This window comes from Cetorhinus maximus, chromosome 12, assembly GCF_964194155.1.
Source record: "Cetorhinus maximus chromosome 12, sCetMax3.hap1.1, whole genome shotgun sequence".
Classification (NCBI taxonomy): domain Eukaryota; kingdom Metazoa; phylum Chordata; class Chondrichthyes; order Lamniformes; family Cetorhinidae; genus Cetorhinus; species Cetorhinus maximus.
The window spans coordinates 115,525,768-115,538,533 of record NC_135890.1 but is presented as its reverse complement, the minus strand read 5'-3'; the positions used below and the strand labels follow the sequence as shown (position 1 = coordinate 115,538,533).

The 12,766-nt window shown below is 42.2% G+C and overlaps 1 protein-coding gene across 2 annotated transcripts in view; it reads right to left on the bottom strand.

Annotated features, from left to right (window-relative positions):
• The window catches only part of hic2 (hypermethylated in cancer 2), a 78,853-nt gene extending 67,322 nt beyond the window's left edge, over window positions 1–11,531 (bottom strand). The window contains exon 1 of one of the 2 annotated variants that reach the window (XM_078554468.1): window positions 11,407–11,531. The gene's annotated coding sequence lies outside the window, so the exon portion shown is untranslated. The remainder of the gene's footprint in view (window positions 1–11,406) is intronic. The other variant, XM_078554467.1, reaches the window with a different exon arrangement.
• Between the last annotated feature and the right edge of the window lie 1,235 nt (window positions 11,532–12,766).

Sequence of the window (12,766 nt, the reverse complement as noted above, 5' to 3'; positions counted from 1 at the left end):
TAAAAGCTATTTCACCTGGGGGCATATAGAAAATAGTCCATGAATATAGTCACACAAAGAAAAGATAAGAAATTTGAAACGAATGGTTCCGTTCATTTTGAAACGTGCTTTGTTTCCAACCACTGTACTGTATTCGCAGATTCATCCAAAGGAACCATCAGCTGAAGTGGTATTGGAACAATTTTAAAGTGAATGCTGCTCTTTTTTTAAAAAAAAAACTATGGGACCATCAGAGGTTAACTACAACCTTCCAAAAAGTTCAGCATTCCTGCGATCATTCACTGCCCACCAGTTCACCCGAATAAGCTCTCACCAGTTTACAGGAGACTGCCAAGCAATGGGTACACATTCTTTTTAAAAAGTTATGTCCAGTGTAAGCAATTCCAGTTAACAAAAGGAGATGGGATGTAGTCAACATTTATTCCACCATAACGGCCAACCTTATTTCAAACCTGCTGTCAGAAACATCTTTAATTATAAAGTGCCTGTGGGTCAATTTTAATTTTTTTCTTGGTTCAGTTCCAGTCGATGAAAGCAGCAACTTGTTTTTAAACAGATGGGTGATAGCTGCCGTTTACATTAAGCTGAAGCTTCAGTAGTACAACCACAAAGCCCTCTTTCTCCAGTGTTAGCATCAATTATTTACTGGGATTGGAGTGCTGCATTTGTTTTTTTTTTTATGGCCTACGTCCGTGAACAAAGCCACCTAATGCTCATCTGGTGCAAGCTGTAATGCTCGAGAGTTGCAGCATGCTTTCCATGTTTAATAAGCTCAGGACACTTTTGTATCAATAGACCATAAGACATAGGAGCAGAAATTAGGCCATTCGGCCCATCGAGTCTGCTCCGCCATTCGATCATGGCTGATAAGTTTCTCAACCCCATTCCCCCGCCTTCTCCCCGTAACCTTTGATCCCCTTACCAATCAAGAACCTATCTATCTCTGTCTTAAATACACTCAATGACCTGGCCTCCACAGCCTTCTGTGGCAATGAATTCCACAGGTTCACCACTCTCTGGCTAAAGAAGTTTCTCCTCATCTCTGTTCTAAAAGGTCTTCCCTTTACTCTGAGGCTGTGCCCTCGGGTCCTAGTCTCTCCTACTAATGGAAACATCTTCCCCACGTCCACTCTATCCAGGCCTTTCAGTATTCTGTAAGTTTCAATCAGATCCCCCCTCATCCTTCTAAACTCCGAGCATAGACCCAGAGTCCTCAAACGTTCTTCATATGTTAAGCCTTTCATTCCTGGGATCGTTCTCGTGAACCTCCTCTGGACCCTCTCCAGGGCCAGAACATCCTTCCTGAGATATGGGGCCCAAAATTGCTCACAATATTCTAAATGTGGTCTGACCAGAGAAGGCTCTGGTCTCAGCAGCATATCCCTGCTTTTATATTCTAGTCCTTTCGAAATAAATGCCAACATTGCATTTGCCTTCCTAACTATCGACTCAACCTGCAAGTTAACCTTAAGAGAATCCTGGACTAGGACTCCCAAGTCCCTTTGCACTCCAGATTTCTGAATTCTCTCCCCATATAGAAAATAGTCTATGCCTCTAATCTTCCTACCAAAGTGCATGACCTCACACTTTCCCACGTTGTATTCCATCTGCCACTTCTTTGCCCATTCTCCTAACCTGTCCAAATCCTTCTGCAGTCTCCCTGCCTCCTCAATACTACCTGTCCCTCCACCTATCTTTGTATCATCTGCAAACTTAGCCAGGATGCCCTCAGTTCCAATACACGGAGATTTATGCTGAGTAAAAGTGAAAGAGACCAATGGCTCAATTTTCTTGGATTTAATAACTCACCCCTTTTGACTGTTGTTTAGCAGAGTCCTGGTCCAACTTCAACTGTATCTGTGGACTTTACATTGCTGTTGACAACCTTATTGCTGCCTTAGAAACTCATGCAAATCGCTGGTGAAATATTAATGTAGTGCAACCCCTTTTTAAGCACTGAAAGTTCTGTGTAGGCGGACTAAAGCATTCTGCAAAATGCAAAATGTTGTAATCATACAAAAACAACGGTTTCATCTCTCTTTAGCCAAGTTCTGTTACCTCACTTACTGCAGGGTGATGGCAATGCTGCTCTGGGGTTTTGTAGCAGCCATGTCATACCCAACCTGGGCACTTTTGTGCCTTGTTCTCACCATTTACCAAAGAGAATCATCTTACAATTCCCACCAATATACCAGTACAGGCTTGTTGAATATGGCTTTTGCTCTATTCCTCTATAATTTATACTAAAGTCTTAGGGAAAGAGACAAACAACATGAAGGAGTTTGTAAAACAATCGCCCGTGCTTTTCAGGAGCAAGCCCCAGACGCATTTGGGGTTGCGCAATTGAGAACTTTAGATGCTCTTTACATTGGAAAGTAGATACTTTTTATGTAACCTAAAATATCACACTCAGGAAAAAACACAGATGCACACAAATTGGGAAAACGTTAAAAACTCCCAAAATAGAGTTGCTGGAGGTTTAAGAAATTATCTCAAAACAAACATTCTGCCGAGTTATCTTAAACATCCCCGATTTTAATCACTGCACCATTGGCGGTCATGCCTTCAGTTGTCTGGACCCTAAAGTCTGGAATTCCCTCCCCACACCGCCTCTCTACCTTGCTTTCCTCCTCCATGGCACTCCTTAAAGCCTACCTCTTTGACCAAGCTATTGGTGATTTGATCCAATATCTCCTTGTATGGCTCACTGTCATATTCAATTTTATAATCTCCTGTGATGTGCCATGTGATGTTTTATTACATTAAAGATGCTATAAGTTGTTGTTAATAAATCCATATTGTAAACCAGAAAACATGTTTGTACATTTCTATTCCTTTAAGCTAACCCTTAACCAGCTCAGCAGTGTTAAACCTGAAAGTGAGAACATCATATGTAAAGAAAACCCATAATAATAAAAAATAATTAAACAATGAAGCCCACTAAACTTTATGCGACAGTTTCCTTTATAAGGGGGACTGGGGACTCCCCAGTAACTCTGGGGCAATGACAACATAAAACTGAGCCACGCAGATGGTCTCCTTACTGAAGAAAGCATATTCTTGCCTTGGAGGAATTGCACTGAGAGTTCACCAGACTGATTCCTGGGATGAAAAGATTGCCCTATGAGGAAAGATTGAGCACATTAGGCCTATATTCCTCAGAATTTAAAAGCATGAGAGGTGATCTTATTGAACTATCTGAAGTCTTAGGGACCTGACAGGGTAGATGCTGGAGGAAGCTCTCCCTGGCTGGATAGTCTAGAACTAGGGGATCACAGTCTCAGAACAAGGAGTCAGCCATTTTGGACTGAGGTGAGGAGAAATCTCTTCATTCAGAGGGTTGTGAAATTTTGGTATAGTCTACCCCAGAGAAACATGGATGTTCAGTCATCGCGTATATTCAAGGCCGACATCAATAGATATTTGGGTACTAAAGGGATTAAAAGGGATATGGGGATAATGAAGGAAGGAGGAGTTGAGGTGGAAAATCAGCCACTATCTTACTGAATGCCAGAGCACATTTAAAAGGGCCAAATAGTCCCAGCTCCTATATCTTATATTGTATGGGATGGTCACAGGTTTGTGTTTTGCTACCTGACCTCAGCTGGAATGCCAGCAAGGGGGTGCTACAAATGGCCAAAGCACCTCTAGGCCAAGGAAGATGCAGAAAATGGAAGTTGACCGATCCCAGGTTAGAACGTGGTTCAGATGGGGTACAGTCAGCCAATACCGATTGCCTGGGCTTCATTCATGAAAAATGGTCACAAAGTACTAGAATCATCACCTCGGGGCAGGAAGGTGGTATTTGGAGGGGTGGGAGGGTGTTGTGAGGGACAGATGGAGAGAATTTGCCAAAAAATATATGTTATTTAATGATCAATGGAAACTTGGATAATCTGACATGAATGGGAAAAGGGAAGGTTTTGAATTAATAAGGGAGCTACCAAAAATACACCTTAAATCAAGGATATGGAAAATCCAACATCTGCTTTTGATACACATCGACAAATCATATTTTGATCACTCCAACCCACAGAATAGAATCATAGAATTGTTTCAGCACAGAAAGAAGCCATTCAGCCTATAGGGCCTTGCCAGCTCTCTGCAAGAACTATTAGCTAGTACCACTCCCCTGACTTTTCCCTATAGCCCTGCTTATCCAATTCACTTCTGAAAGCCATGTTTGAATCTACCTCCACCACAGGCAATGCATTCCAGGTCCCAAATACTCACTGCGTGAAAATATCATGTCACCTTTTGTTCTTTTGCCAATCACTTTAAATTAGCGTCCTCTGGTTCCTTCCGTCAAAGGGAACAATTTCTCCCAATCTACTGTCTCGAGCCCTCAATTTTGAACACCTCTATTAACCCTTCTCTCAAAATTCTCGAAGGAGAACAACCCCAGCCTCTCCAATCTACCCAGTGAAGTCCCACATTTCTGGAACTTTTATGATAAGTCCTTTCTGCACTCTCTAAAGCCTTCACATCCTACCCCAAACCCCCTCCAACTTTCCCCCTTCTCTATTGGAGGTGCTAAGGTATAGTCCCAAAAACATTGTTGAAGGGAGCCATTAATAATGGGCAAACAGAAATAGCAGTGGGCATCACAGTTCAACCTGATCCTGCGCTTCATTCACATGCACTTTCCAACAGGAATCACTGGAATGCAGTCCCGACAGAGACCTTGCCCAATTCTACCCCACTCATCTACCACCCCCACCCCACCCCCACAATTACTTTTCACCCCCAGCAGGTAGGTTTCTTACACATCAGCACCAGCAAAAATGCACCTCAGCTTTTAGTCCCTCCAGCCAAGATAAACTAGCAGGTGGGCAACATCGCCAAATCCCACAACATCCAAATGCGCATACGCCATGCTACACTAATTACTGGCCGATACTAGCAAGTGGAGAATGAAATTAAAAACTCACCAGAAAGCTAAATGCACACCATGTCCACTTTATAGTGTTGCTAATGTGAAGCAACAAAAGACAGGGACAGTCAAACCAGACAGCAGTTGGTCAGGCAAATCATTTTCTGTTATCTCATTCAGGACATCGTCCTGCCATTTGAAACATGAGAAAGACGGGTACAGGCTTAAATGGTTCAAATTTAAGTACAAACCCAATATCAGGTCTGTCCTGATACTAGGCACGTAGCACTCACAAACAGAATCTATTAAAGGTGTTGTGGGTCACACCCAAATGACTCCCAGTGATTGTGTTCTCATAAATATCATAGCAGTGAGGGACTGGTTCATTATAAATACAATGAAAATATATATTTTAAACAAAAAGGGGAAAAGGTTATATTGGAGTAATATGGTGAAGGACTTATCTTTGGATGTGTCCTACCTGTTCCTTTAAACATTTAATTATTCCCACTTATAAATGATTCTCCATTTATGCAGCAAAATAATGGAGCAGGTATCCTGGGATGACTCAAAGCAAGGCGATATCCCTGGATCATATCCAGTGCCTAGTATGTGCAGATACCGCTCTGATTTTATAAAAAAAAGTCATAATCAACTCAATTCTGCTTCTGGATCAGACAATAAACGTCTGCCCTCTCAGGTGGACGTAAAAGGCCCAACAGCATTACTTTGAAGGCGACGAGGGAGGCTCTTCTTGGTGATCTGGCCGATATTTATCCCTCAATCAACATCACAAAATTTATCAAGATTTATCTCATCGCTGTTTGTGGGAATTGTGGGAACATATTGTGCGCGGTTTGGTTGCCATGTTTCCTACATGACAGCAGTTGCTAAATTTCAAAAGCGCTTCATTGGCTTGAAAGCACTTGGGTGCACCCCAAGGCTGTGAAAAGCTCCACAGAAATGCAAGCTTTTCTTTTTCTTCAAGCGCCCTGAATCCTTACTTGCCCTCCTCTCCGGTGGGAGCAGACTTTCACTGGGATCTGCTGTTCAAAGACGCTACCTTGCCCAAGTCTTCATCCTCCAGGTTTGAGCTGAGTCATGGCTATTTGGCAATGGAGATTACATATCAGCTGAACCCAGTTTCATGATCAGGTATTGGATAATAATCAGGAGATACTTGAAGACAACAATTTGGAAGCCCTGTGGGACCAATTGGATAATTCGTTCACAGGCTGATGGGCCGAACAGCCTCCTGCACGTATCACTCCAAGAGAAGAAACCCCGACAGGTTGTATGACCTCAACTGTTGTCACGGCTAACTTGGTGCTGATGGGTCGGACTAAATCTTACCACGTTACAGGAGAAACCTGGCACACGTCCTCGCGTTAGATTTAAAATAATCAACTGATCACATGGAAAAAGGTGCCTTTTCATTGGGCCTCATGTCTCCCAGGATGCTCTCAAAACGCTTCACGTACAATAAATTACCAGTTGTTGCTGCTGCTGCTGCGTAGGCAAAGCAGTACTAGTAGTGACACCAACATTAGAAACTGGTTTCTCTCTTTTGACTTCCGTTAAGGCAGCACATCTGCCCCACCACTTGGCTGCTAACATTCAAACACAGGACTCCTGTAAAAGAGGTTTCAGAAACCTTGGACGCACTGAAGGTTAAGTATTCGGCTGCACTTCCTTCACCATTTAATTAATGGAACAATAAATCATCCCACCACAACAGTAAATCTGAGCCTGTTAGGGAGCGTTCCACCTTGTCAGGAGGTGCAGTGTCCTGGGTTCAATTCTAAATCCAATATTTGGATGCAGAATTTTTTTTTTTCACTGGAGCTGTTCCAGCCCTTTAAAATTTTGAATTGCTACATCTACAATGCTTAGCTCCGGGCCTCAGTGGAACCTGCAGATCTCCGAACAGGGCACGTTCAAAATGCGGACACAAATTCGGCCAGATCGCACCGGGTGCAAGAGAAAACGCAAAAATCTTTTTGCAAAGTTGGGAATTAAGTTCACAGGACGAGAGGGTCCGATGGCAACGGTCAAACAACCAACGTGGTGGAGTTAATGGTCGTTAGCGAAAAGAATATGGCACTTCATGGTCTACTGGGATGTGTGGGGGACATAATGCAGAATTTAAAAAAAAAAATAAACGAAAGCATGTCTTATAGTTTTTTTTTTAAAAAAAATAATAGCTGCTATGAGTGAATGTTTAAATAGGCCCAGGTGGACAATACAGCTGCTTATGGAATTCAGTGTGTTACGACAATTCGACTTCTTGTGCCAATGCCAGGTCTTTGAAAGAGCCATCCAATTAGATGCACTCCTCTGTTCCTTCCCCCCGAAGCATTGTAATTTTGTTCCTCTTTTAAGTATTATCCAATTCCCTTTTGAATGTACTATTGAATCTGCCTCCACTACCCTTTCAGGAATATACAGTCAGAAGTAATCCTTCTGCGCAGCTAGTGTGTAATAAAGTGAAGGGTCGCCATAAGTACTGTCATTCTGAAGTTGGGAGCGAGGGAATTTCTCAATCTGCATGGGCATGGGATTGCATGGGGCAGTGTGACCCGTATAACTTACGTTCAGCTGCTTAAAGAGGTCAGCTTGCAAACTCCATTGTGGGAGAGAGTTGGGGGGAAAGACAGTGGAATTTTGGGGAGTTCTGTCAGGACCGGGGGAGGGGGGGGGGTTGCTTTTTACATTTCTCCCAATTTTAAAAAAAAGTCTTAAAAAGTTGAAAATATAAACAGAAAACACATAATAAACACAGATGCCTGTGGCATCTGAAGACATAAAATGACAGGCTAGCAGACCACCGCCCCCTCCCTAAGAGTGCCCAGCGCTGAACCTCAGAGGAACTTAGTGTATCTTGCTGAGGATACAGCAGATTCACTGCAATGATACCAGGGCTTAAAGGATTACCTTATGAGGACAAGTTGCCTTCATTTGACTAGTATCCCCTTGAATTTAGAAGGTTGAGGGGAGTGATCCAATTGAGGTGTTTAACATAATAATGGGATTTGACGGGGCAGGGGGGAGAGACAGGGAGTCTTCCTCTGATGCTGGGAACCCACAGCAATCTTAAAAATTTAAGCTGGGCAGTTTAGGAGTGAAATTACGAAGCATTTTCCGCACAAAGAATAGTGTAAATCCAGAACTTGCTGGGGGGGCAAACTGAACTTATCCATTTGAACTGAGAGCAAGAGATTTTGGTTAGACAAGCTTTAGCGAGGAATATGGAACAACAGCAGGTAAATGGAGTTGTGGTACAGACCTGGCATGGCTTAGCCATGACGGAACAGGTTCGAGAGGCCAACAGGAAAAGGAATCAGCCAATGTCCCGAGCACCCAAAATCTTAACCACTCTTTCCAGATGCTGCAAATGTACCGTGCGTTCTCAGTATCCGGCATATTGTGTTTTTATTTCCAATTCCAAAATTTCCAGTTTTGCTCTTTTATCTTTTAGCGCTTACTTCAGAATAGCACAGTCCAGCAAAATATCTGGTTCTAATTGAGGAAACTGCCTCCTGGCTCCAACAAAAACTCTGATTAGTACATTCTCCCAGAAAAAAACGCTAGAAGCAGCCAAGCCACTTTCAAAAAAATAAAATCCATTTGTTTTAATATAGGTCTAATTTTGCAGTTCATATCTTATGTACTATTTATTGAAAGTATGATCATTAATACGACCCAACAGTATTACACAAAGTTCCCAGGCTTTTTAATTGTAGTAGTATGGTTTGCAATGTGTTAGATTCATAGGGGCAGGAGAAAGATTTTCAAAGAAACGTGAATGGCAAATTACCTGGGTTATTCCTGTGAAATGCTTATTAATAATCAGCACCGGACCAGCATTAGCAGACTGTCCCTCATCTATACTTTCTGCCAGGAAAGGCACATTGCTCAGAGACTCCCAAGAGCAAGCACAGGTAGCACTAAAGAAACATCTTAAACTGCTCTCTGCTACTCTTAAACCTGCAGCACTGATGCAACAACATAATGCATCCCGGACAGATTTGTAAGTGGGTGAACTAGACAATACGCATACATTGATTTAACTTTTACAGAAATATTTTAAAACAAGTCAGCTTCACATTGCAACAATCTTATTTTTAAAGTGCACAACAGTCAAAATGAACTGATAACTTCCAAACATTTTAAAACTTTCTTGATTTGACCATTGGAAAAGCTTTCAACTATTCTGTTGCCATTCCCCTCAGAAGACACACTGACAACAATGTAACTTTAATGGGTTTTCCCACAAGACATGTTACAGTAGATGAAACTCAGAGCAGAGCAGAAGTCAATACTCTACGCAGCAATCCACTGAATTATTCAATCAAAATTGCAAGAGCAAATTTCTGAATGTGCACAGTCCTGTACAAGGTGCATCTTACCCCTAGAGTGTGGATAAGAAAAATCTCAAATAAAAATTCTAATCTGTTTTTTTGGGAAGGCACGTGTTCAGGGTTTATTATTAAAATCTTGTTTTATTTATGAATTGACTGATTGATTGTGCCTGTAGTACTGCACACACAGGACAACCTAACACATCATGTACTTGGGAGAAGCCAATTAGTGACCTTTCAATAAACAGTCATCACATCCATCTCTTGATTCAGGCTTCCAAAGCGTAAAGTTTAACTTTTAGTGCAAAATAATACAAATTAATTGGCCTTAAAAAAATCAAGTCTGCTCAGCCTTATAACTTACAACTTCAAAATTAAACAAGAATTTCCACTTTCTCTCTCTCTCTCCCACCCCCAACCCCAACCCCAACCCACCCAGGAGAAAGTCATCTAATGCTCTACCTTGTAACCAAGGTGTGTAAGGCAAAAAAAAAATGGCTGGTTGTATATCTTTACTGAGATTGAAGCAATGAAAAGCAATTTGGGAGAACTCATAGACGGTGTTAGAGCATAGGGCTCAAAATGGTACTACATCAAATTCATTTACATTGAATCAAGAAGCAGTTATCTTGTCCTGAAGTTTATATTTAATGCATTTGAAGGGACATTAATAAAAAATATTAGGTTAGAAATTAAAAATTATTTTACATTGTTGCAAACTATTTAGGACTACACTTGAGTTGTAACAAACACACAGATGTCCATTTCCCAGAGTCTCATTAAAAAGTTAGTTTTAAAAGGCAGGCTCAGCACTTTTCCTTATTGTCTCCAGCTATCCTTCAAGTTTACGCCATTACATTTTAACCGAAAGTTCTGAATTCCCCTCACAGCTATAAGATTGATTTTGCAGTATTGAACATTGATATCTGTTGTTATCATTTCTTACACCTACGCACCTCTACATTGAAAAGGAAGGCAACACTGACCTAGACAGCATTATGGAGTTGTTGAAAGGATTATTCGCTCTTGTTACATTGGTGTGGAAAATGAAATCTTCGAATTGCAGCTAGGTTCGTCTCGTGTCCCACAGGGTTAAAGAGACACCCATATTAGTGAGATACTTTTGGCCAAAGATCTGATTACACCAGTAATCTGCGTCAAGGTATTATACATAAGCTGCCCTTTAACCAAGAAACCAGGGTTAAACTGAGTGGGAGATAATTGAATTTAATAATGTTACCTTCTGATTGCCATTGTATTCCCCTAGCGCTACAAATGTAGGCTACACAAGACAGCTCAAAAGCGGGGCGGGGGGAGGTAGGGCAGGAAAAGGAGGGGGGACAAGATTTCTTCTAATTGGGCGATTTATATTAAAAAAGAGAGAGAACAATATAAGGCAATCGAATGCAGCAATGTTCGGTGAGGGGGATACTTCGTTTTGTGCTTAAGCCACCGTCTCTTTTGGAGAAAAAAATCCACAGTATCGTTTACATTAAAAAAAAAATACACGCGCATTAAAAAAAAATAAATCTACATCGATAGAGATTAGAAACAGGTAAAGGGAAACACACGCACACACACGAAACAAAAAAAAAGTTTACACTTGCAGCTTTTCTGATCAATACCTGCTTCGGCCGATGGCGCTCACGCCAGCTCGAGCCCCACAAGCAAATTGTCCGACATAGATTTTTAGGGGTTTTTTTCACACACAAAAAAAAACACACATTGTTTCAGTCAGAAAATGAATAACCTCCACATTTTGCAACTGGATTCGATCGATTTTAAATCGTGAAGAGAAAAATGAGGAGATGGGGGGGGTGGTGGAAAAGAGGAAAGGAATCTTGTGTCTCGATAAGGGGAGGGGGAGAATAAGAATGGAGAGGGGGGGGGAATCCTCTTTCGTTTAAGAGAAAAGAGAGAGAGAGAGAGGGAGGGAGGGAGGACATGATGACCACAGCTTGCCAGGCTGGTATTACTGTAGGCACAACACAAGAGACAGGATCCCTACACTTTTACTGGCACCAATTATACAGCAGAGCAAAGCACCAAACCTCCCCCCATTCCCCTCACACACACACACACGCAGCAACCTTACACCCCGACCTTGGCCACAAACAGGAGAGGGGAAAAACAACTGCCCGGCCCGGTCAGGAGCAAAGTTGCGAAGGATACCTTGAGACATCCGCCAGGTTTTCAGTGTACCACACCAGGTCCCATCTCACAGTCTTTCCACCGCCATCTTGCTAGCTAGTGACGTTGGTATCTCACCCCTGACCCAATATTTGAATAGAAGCCAAGAACGAACGAGAGAGAGAGAGAGAGAGACGAGGGAGAGAAAGAGGGAATGGGGGAGGAGAGAGAGAGAGAGAGAGGAGGGTGGAGAGAGGGAAAAAGAGCCTGTGCCAGTTGTAAAACATTGGAAGCTGACACCCGAGCTACAATGTAGCAACTTTCCCCCATTGAGCAACATTGTTACTGCTCAGGAATATTGCCACTTAGTATCCAATTTGGGGGCTGCTTATGTTATTTTGTATCCCCCGGGGAGTGAGGGCTGAAGAAAGTGTGTATGTTATAAATGTGTGGGTTTCTCTCTCCCACTCTCTGGCTAATTTCATTCAGGATCTGCTCATGGGGGAACTTCGCTTCCCAAGGGCAAGGCAGCTGCAATGTATCATTCATGCCATGACCTGCATTTTTTTTTTGGGCTTATTTTTTTTTTTCGCTTAGCAATCCCTGTGCCACAGGCAATTTTTTTTTAAAAAAAATAATACTGTTTGGGGGTTTCTCTTTTTCATACTCATACCATATATTTCAATGAAACAAAAAAAAAATATTCAAATAGTGGTGCCTTGAGGTTTAGCCCCCTCCGTTTTTAATTTGTTGAAAGCCTGTTAGATACAACATCGGGGGGAGAGGGGGTAATTGTGCAGAAAGGCTATTGAAGTGCTTACGGTAACAAACAAAAGATAAGCTCACAGATGTTCCCATCGGAAATGAAATCATTGAAGAAACACCCCCCCCCCCATCCCGCCCTTAAACCGCTGGGATTGGTTGCTTGGGCGTTATTGGTATGTACGGATAATATGTATGGTTTTGGGCACTATCTGTTAAATGTCGTCAGCACAAATCTCATACCATATTTGGCATGAGTCAGTGACCCCCCCTTTTATATTGTGCAACACTCTTTTTTTGGGGGGGTGTTTTAAAACATCGTTAGTTACCACCGGAGAGATTGTAGATATTTTAATTTTAAAAAAAGCACAGTGCCCGTTCGTTCTAAAACACGTGTGTGTGTGTGATCTCATGGTGAAATTGCTCCACTTCATGAAGGGAGAAGGGAGGGAGGGGGGCACAACGGAATCCTGAGTAGTGCCCATAAATTAATTAAAGTGACAAGCGTTATGCACCCCAGTGACAAAAGACTTAGGCCCCTTTAAGGCAAAGAAGCTGTGTCAAACTGCAACGTCAGTGCTGGGGAGTGGAGAAAGGCAGATGATGGTCAAAGTTACTCAACAAACTTTGCCCCTATCTA